Genomic DNA, 9,021 nt, shown 5'->3' with positions numbered 1-9,021 from the left:
TTACTGAAGAGTGATGGTGAGCTATAAAGTAATTTGGAAATATTGTGGACGACACTAGAAGGTTGATGGTGCAGTGTTGGTGACGTTCGTTTTCAGCCGTGATTGGGGAATTGACTAGCCCATGCTATGGCGCAGTTTGGATTGCGAGAACAACATCCGTCTTTCTGGGATGGTTTAGCTTCTGACTAACTAGTATCAATGTTGGTAACATACATGGAGGGTGGGTAGTTTTATTTGTCTTATTGCTTGCGGATGTTATGGTACTCTTTTTTCTTGACTCAATTTTTTATATTAGAGGTTTTTATGGCAAGGTTTTAACAAGCCCATTTTCTTTTTGCATCCTATTTTGTTTGCAGTTGTACCTTTATTGGTTGGAAATGGAATGAACGTTTCTTACTCTTTGATAATTGAAAAAAAAAACTCTGTACTTTTCTTTATGACATGTTTACATACTTCAAATCGGGACGAAAAAATTGGGTCTAAAAAGGAATAAGGTCAAAACTAAAAGATAATTTGAATTTTCTTTAGTAAGTTGAGCATAGTCCGGCCCAAACATATCTTAGGAGGAAACAGTACACATTATTTGAAACGCGGACTTATCAAACTCAATAACCCGAGAATATAAAAAGCAAAGCTATCATACACACAATCCCAACTCACAGACAGTCCTTATAGTGGTGCCGGATCAATAAAATAACAAGCAACACCATCTTTCATGACTTTTCCAACATGTGTGTAGCCATCATCTTTTTTGTAGAGGAGATCCACGACTCTTGTTAAATTAACAATACGTACAAGGATAGGCATTGGCATAGAAGTTGGTCTTAGGAACTCCTCGTTCATATCTTTCCATGAATCCACAATTTGTTTGTTGAAGACATCAATTGTCTCTTGCTCATCTGACACCCCATATTGCTTCATGTAACAATCAATAGCAGAAGCAACATGCCCTCTCTCTTTCTCAAACTGCAAAAACAGAATCCAAAATCCATGATTGTAAGATTAATTTTGACTAAATTATCCCCAACTATTTGAGCTCTATAGTCCTATATTTAATTGTTTGTCACTTTTGGTCCATTTGTCGAAATCCCTTTGCCTTTTTTTTTAGGTTAAAACTTAGGAATAAACGTATCCACGTATGTAGCATATACTTCTCTAACCTCCCACCTCTGATTTTCTTCTCATAATTCATCTTGAATTGAAGCTCTAATGATATTTTCCAGGTAAAATTGAAGTTGCAACTTCAAATGAGGATGAAATATGAGAAGGAAAGTGGATAATGAGAAGTGAGGTAAAAATATATATGGTGTGAGCAGATATTTTGCTTTAAAAATTATAGAATTTGACTGAAGGACCAAAGCGACATTGTACTTAGTGTGCGAGGAATTTAAAATTTAAGACTTGAATTGAGAGACGAAAGTGAGAATCTTGTACCTTGGTCGAAACAATGTCATCCATGAGCCTAATAATGATATTGGAAGCTCTAAGAATTTTAGGGTCAGTCAACAACCACTCAAAGGACTCCTTAGTTACAATGTCTCCCATGCAAAGTAAAGATATAGTTGAAAGTATATATGGTGTTACCAACAGATGCTGTAGCAACACGCATATACTCCTCCATGTTTGGGATGCATCCTTCGTGGAACCATTTGGCCTCATCAAAGTAAGCTTTAGCTGAAGTTTTCCACTGCATGTAAATTAATTCAAAAAAGTGAAATTTAAATTAAGCTGTACATGTGTTTCTTAATTAATTAATATACATACAGCTTCTTTTGCATAGTTTGCTCGGTATGCTCTCCCTTCCTTCATCATCTCCTCCTCAATTTCATTGAAAACATTCAAAACCGCGTGGTAGAATATTTGCATGTAGTCAGCTGGCAGTCCATCCATGCAATTGACATGCCATCTGTAAAATTGCATACAGGTAACATATTCATCTGAAGCATATATATACAAAGCAAAATTTTGTTTTGTTTTTATTTTTTCAAAAATTCAAACCTTTGAATTGCTTCGGTAAAGATCTCGAGTTCTTCAAATGTACCGAATGCGTCGTAGATATCATCCATTATTGATAATAAGGCCATCACTTTTGTGAGAATTTTTCTCCCAACAAGGTATTGGTGCTCAAAATAGACTCCCACTACCCAGAAGTACAACTCCACAATTCGGTCTCTTGCAAAAGGCAGCTTCTTTTCAAACTCCAGTTCTTTCCACCACCTAATTAATTGACAATATTAGTTAATGAATTACTAACTTATTACATGCTAATTCACATAATTAAAAGATAACCTACCTAATAATCTCACTGAGCTCTTGTTTGTGCAAAGATTGAACAAGATTGAAGTCTGACTTGGCGAGTTTTAATAGAGCTTCATTATGTGAAGCTTCATCCTGGTAAGTTGACATGTACCGACGGGCACATAACCTCTCCAGACCCTTTCGCAGCGGTCTCTCCAAGGCTTGAAGTATTTGTTCTGCCAGTTGATAGCTTACATGGGTTGTTGCCGACTCGAGATGTTTGGTGGTGAAAACAAGAGCTTCTTCTAGTATATCTTCTCCATGCACCCTCAGATGAGTTGCTTCATAAAAGCTTAGCATGCCCAGCACATCAGCAATTAAGCTTTCCTTGAAGCCTCCATTTTTAGTATCTTTGAACTTGTTGAATATTCCTGCTTGATTAATTGCAGCAAATGGATACATAATAAATAATTTTTGCCAAATTCAAATTCGTTACATTAATTTCTCTAATAATTTAGCTTACTGCATGAAACATTGTGTCCATGTTGTCTTAGTAGCCGAAAACCAAGAGAAACATTGTATAGATCACCATCACCATCATCATCATCATGGAAATGATTTGTAGCATATAAATGTTCCAGTGCTTCTTCTATTTCCTTTTCAAAGTGGTACGCCACGCCTAGGTGCTGGATTGCATCGATTAGCTTCATCTGAGTTGAAAAATCATCTGCACTGGTTTTGAACACTTCCCTCCTCACTACTAGTTTCAGTTCTTCAACTTCTTGTTGCTTATGGGCATAAGTTATCTGTATCCACAAAATTGAATGAGCAAAATACATGTCAAATTTCTTTTGAAACAAAACAAAGAAACATGCATTTAGTTATTGAAACAATTTGTATGATATATAAATTACCATGTCTTCTGAATCATAATGCATAAATTGATCCCCCCAAATGCTCGGGTGGTAATTAGCTGTCCGTCGAACAATTTGATCAGCCTTAGAATTTTGTGATTGTGCTGTTGAACTGGCTTCTAGAGCCATGATTTGTAATAGTGTAAAAATGTCAGATCTTTTTTGCTCTGCAAGTATGGAAAATATTGTTCATATACTCATGTATATATATATAGCAAAGGGATGGAACTATTGGTTTACAGCACAAATGCGGAATGAGTAACTTCTTTTTGTGGGATATCTTTTGTAATCTCAAAGTGACCCTCGACCCACCATTGGCCAGATTTCCAGCATATGTTTATCGTTTGTGTCTTTTGTTCTACAACATATGCGTGTGGTTGAACCTAGCTATATATATATATATATATATATATATATATTAGCTATGTATATGCAACCATGTTTTGAGCGTGGGAAACATGAATTATTTTTTTGACAAATGTCACCACTGTAATATAGCACATGTATCATATGTAATATATGTTCTAGACAATGAGTTTGGACGGTGTTCCTATAGGCCTCGTCTGGTGTTTCTGAATTGCTTGTGTGTTTATGATAAATTTTTTAAAATGTTTTTTAAAAGGTTTTTTTATCACAAATGGTCTTTGAGGTTTGTCAAATTATCACCTTTCATCCTTAATCTTTTTTTGTGACACTAATGGTCCTTAAGATTACACAATGAATATCAAAATGGTCTCTGCTGTTAGTTTCCGTGAATCTTTCTGTTAAAATACTGATGTGGCATATATATGAGGCCATACATCCAATAATATATTAATAAAATATTTTAAAGTATTTAAAAACTAAAACATAAAACAAAATTTAATAAAATAATATTAAAAGAATGAAAGAATGAAAGAAAAATTGAACTCCCCAAATCGCACAGATTTGAGAGAGAGAGAGAGAGAGAGAGAGAGAGAGAGGAAAAAAAATTTTACACGAACGACCAACCAGAGAATTGAAGAAGAAAAAAAAAACGAAGTAATCACAAAAGCCAGCGCCACCCCCATCCTCTGAGCCCTGACACCCCACACCCATCCCTGTAGCACCTCCCTTCCGGCACTGTTCTCTTTCTCTCTGTCTTACATCTGGGTTGGGTGTGCTCTCTGTCTCAAACCCCGCTCCTCCCTCTCTTCCCTCGAAAAAGCACTGCCCCAGCCCCTCTCTCTCTCCTATCCGACACATCCCAACAGTGGATCTCCCCCTTCACCAGATCCATGGGTGTCTTGATATGTATCTGAAATTTGAATTCGAGCCTTTTAATTTGAATAAAATTTTAAATTCTAGCTAATTGGTTTGATAATACTGGACATTTGTTTTGAAATTTGCATTTTGAATTGTCCATCTTGGCATCTTGAAAGGTGATGTTGCTGCCCTTTTTTCTTGTCTTTGTTTTTGGTAATATTTGCTGCCCAATTTTAATCTCTGCTGAAGTTGGGTAAGTTGAAAATGAAAGCGGTAACTCGAGCGACTCAACTCGTGATAATCTGGGCGAGGTGGAGTTTGGTTGTGTCTGAGAGGAGAACGGCAGTGGCGGTGGGTTTGCTCTGGATCGGAAGGTTGTCAGTCGGAGGAAGGTAGGATGGGGGTTGGCTGGGTGGGATCATGGGAGGTGGCTGGTGGTAGAACTGGCAGCTCATTTGTTTGTTTTTTTTTTTTCGTTTTTCAAAGTGTTTATATTTATTTTCAAAAAAAGTTTATTTTTATTTTTAATATAATATTATACCTTTTATTTAAAGCCACATGGCTCTATTCTATTGGATGGGTGGGTTCATATATGTGCCACGTCAATATTTGACGGAAGCTAACGAAAGGACCATTTTGATGTGCATAGGATAACCTTAAGGACCATTAGTGTCACGAAAAAAGGTTAAAGACGAAAGGCGATAATTTTGCAAACGTCAGGGACTATTGGTGATAAAAAGCCTTCGTAAAATATAACTTTCTGGAAATCTCAAAAGACAAAAAATGAAAATGAAAGAAGAAATTGCTCAAAATCTAAGAGGATTTTTAAATAAATATTTCCTTTAAAACAGTGAGGTACCAAATTTAGCTAAAGAACATAATGAAAATGACATAAATGAAAATGAGAATGAAAATGAAAATGAAATTGAAACTAATTTGAACATTTATGATCCAAGAGGGGGGGATAATCTTGATGTAAAAATGAGGGATTTACTTTTAGAGAACTACTGGCCAGATTTGCAGCATACTCTCATGATTATTTTCAGCAATTATGGCTGAGAGGGGATAGAGGGAGGGTTATGAGGTGGAAATTTCGTTGGGGGTTTTGGAATGTCTTTTTTTCCCCTTTATATTATGTTTAAAGTGTTATAAGATTTATTGATTGGGAATCTGCCAGAGAACGAAAAAACAAAAACAAAAAAAGACAAGAAAAAGAAAAAGAACCTTTAAATTCTAATCAGCAATTATTGATTGATAAAAACTGAAGCAACACTATCTTTCATCACTTTCCCAACCACTCTTTTGATAAAAAGTGTGTAGCCATCCTCCCGTTTGTAAAGGATATCAGCCACTCTTGTTAGATTCAGAACACGCAGGAGGACCGGCATTGGCACAAATCTTTAACCTGTTTGTTAAAAATATCAAGCACCTCTTGCTCTGGCACCCCATATTGCTTCATGTAGCGTTCAATACTAAAACAACATGCTCTCTCCTTCTCAAACTGCAAAAATAAATAGAGAATACAAATTATCTTACCTAATTCTGATTTGTACCAAGGTAAGAACATCTTATTATACGTACCTCGTATCCACTATGGTCATCCATGAGCCTAAAAATTATATTTGAAGCTCTAAGAATTCTAGGATCATTCAACAACCACTCAAAAGTTTCTTTCGTTACAATATCTCCCATGCCAACCAGAGATGTAATTGAAAGCAAGGTGTTACCAACACAAGCTGTTGCTACACTCATATACTCTTCCATGCTTGGATTGTAGTCTTCGTGCAACCGTTGGGCCTCAGCCTAGTAGTTCCGGGCTTGATCTTTAACCTATGCCATTTGTTAAAAGCATTGAAAAGTAAAGTGAGTTGTGACTGTTGAAAAAATCCCATGGAACAAACCCAAAATATATTAACAGCAAATAAAGTTGTGCATTTGCATTACGTACAGCTTCTTTTACATAGTAAACTCAGTATGATCTTCCTTCTTTTACCATCTCCTCCTCAATTTCGTCGTAAACATTCAAGAGGGTATGGTAAAATACTTGCATATAGTTTGGGAGTTCGTCCATACAATTGATATCCCACCTGAATATTGCAAAAACCACATTCATCTTAGGCATACAAGCAGGTAGGAGTTATGCAACAAATAAATCAGCTTCAATAATTAATTAGAAAGCAGATTATAAATTTTTTCCAATTAACCTTTCAATTGCTCCAGTAAAAATCACGAGTTCTTCGTAGGTGCCAAATGCATCGTAGATATCATCCAAAACTGATACCAGGGCGATCACTTTTGTAAGAATTTTTCTTGTTGCCATATAATGCGGTTTGAAATAGACTCCAACTATCCAAAAGTACAGCTCCACGATCCTATCTCTTGCAAAAGGCAGCTTCTTTTCAAAGTCCATTTCTTTCCACCACCTATTATTAATTCACAATATTAAGTGTATAGGTTGCACTAATTGCAAACTATTTTATGTTCACATGATTCAAAGACTTTACCTAGTAATCTCACTGAGCTCCTTCTTGTGTAAAGATTGAACGATACTGAAATCTAACTTCGCAAGTTTCAATATAGCTTCACTATGTGATGCATCATCTTGGTAGATTGACATGTAACCCCTGGCACATACCCTCTCCAGACCCTTCCGCAGAGGTCTCTCTAGGGCTTGAGCTATCTGTAAAGCAAGTGCATTGCTTGCATCCGTTGTTTCTGCCAACTCAAGGTGAGTGGTGGTGAAAACAAGAGCCTCTTCTAGTATGTCTTCTCCATGCTTCCTTAGATGTGCTGCTTCATAAAAGCTTAGCATCCCAGGAACATCAGCAGTTAAGCTCTCCTTGAAGTTATCATTTTTATCTCACGTCACATTCCACACATAAATTAATTAATTTATTCATCCCTACCGCAAGAAACATTAAATCCATGTTGTCTTGGTAGCCGAAAACCAAGAGCAACAGTGTAGAGATCACCACCATCATAGTCATGATATGTAACGTGCACACGTTGCAAGGCTTCTTCGATTTCTCTTTCGAAATGGTAAGCCACGCCAAGTCGCTGGACTGCATCAATTAGCTTGAGCGGATGTGAAAAATCACCTGTACTTGTTGTGAATACTTCCTTCCTCACTGCTACTTTCAGTTGGTCCACTTGCTGTTGCATATGGTCATAAGTTATCTGCTACAACACAACACAACAAATTAAATTAGCAACAAATTAAATTTGAAAAGAATAAAATGCATATAAATAATTTGAATAACATTACAATGTTTTTTTCATCATAATTGAGGAACCGATCTCCCCAAATGCTTGGGTGATAATTTGCTGTCTGCCGAAACAATTTCTGGCTCACCACGGCGTGCTACTTGAGTTGCTACTACTGGGAAAGACATGGTTTGCTTTGTGCTAGCTGAAATATTGCTCATACGATTATGTATATATAGGCAAAATGATCACAGGGTACGATTATGTATATATAGGCAAAATCCACATCATTCACTCTAATTATAAGATATAATTTCCATGTCGTGGCCGGGTAAGTGGGCTTCCCTTTCACGACTCTTTGAGTGGGATGTCTTTCTTTTCCCTTTTCTTTTGGTCATGTACGATGTGGGCATTGGCTGAATTTAGAGCATATGTTTAACATGCGTTCCTTTTCCTCCTTCTGAGCATAGATATGGTAGACATGGTCATGTTATAACATAAAAGTTATTAGGTGAATGAACTTCTGATTTATGAAATCATAATCTTCAACATTTTGTTTATTACCATTGTAAAACAAAATTAACTAATAACCCAACATATATTAAATAAAATTAAATCTAAAAATAATAATAATGAAAATGAGTAAAGTGGTATAAACGAGGAATAATTTAAAGAGCTATTTACACTAACACTCCCTAAGATTTTCAATATTTTCATAAAATCCCCTGGGATTTTAAAAATTACACGAACACCTCCTTAGGTCTTAAATTATTTTCACATAACCCATTTCCATTGATTTTTCGTCCAAAATTTATGATTTTATATTCAAAATTTCTTCAAATGACAAAGTTAGCCTTTAAGATTAGATTGCACATACATTCGTTGAGGTTAATTTTGTTATTTGCAAAAGTTTTTATATGTATGAAATCATCACATTTTTTTATGTAGAATCAATGAAAAGGGGTTTTGTGAAACAAATTGAAACCTTAGGGGGGGGGGTGTTCGTGTAATTTTTAAAACTTTAGGGAGTTTTGTGAAAACATTGAAAACCTCAAGGGGTGTTAGTATAAATAACTCTAAAATTAATTAATTAAAAATATAAAATTCCAAGATAATCCAATATTAATGTGAATTCAATATGTAGAAAGAACTACAAGTTGAAGAATTAGATTTCCAACCATTTCAATGTGCTTAAAGTAGGCTATTTTTCCATGAAATCATAAAATTTGAGTCCAATCCCATCAGACCTCCACTACTTGGTCAACCTCATCGGCTTGAACCACTTTAAAAATAATATAAGGAAAAAGAAATCCAAAACCCCCACCGACACTTCCTCCTCATAACCACCCCTCTTCCCCCTCTCAGCACGTACCCCCTGTGTCTCTTCTCCCCTACTAACCCACCCACCCCTCCTTCTTTCTACCTTCTGTTTTTGGTTATG

General features: G+C 35.9%; 2 pseudogenes; both read right to left on the bottom strand.

The window, feature by feature from the left end:
- LOC109948512 lies at window positions 434-3,365 on the bottom strand (annotated as a pseudogene).
- Window positions 5,410-7,768, bottom strand: LOC109948514 (annotated as a pseudogene).

The sequence above is a fragment of the Prunus persica genome, chromosome G4 (assembly GCF_000346465.2).
Source record: "Prunus persica cultivar Lovell chromosome G4, Prunus_persica_NCBIv2, whole genome shotgun sequence".
NCBI classification, from domain to species: domain Eukaryota; kingdom Viridiplantae; phylum Streptophyta; class Magnoliopsida; order Rosales; family Rosaceae; genus Prunus; species Prunus persica.
The sequence above is the reverse complement of the archived record's forward strand: the minus strand, read 5'-3'. Positions and strand labels throughout refer to the sequence as shown.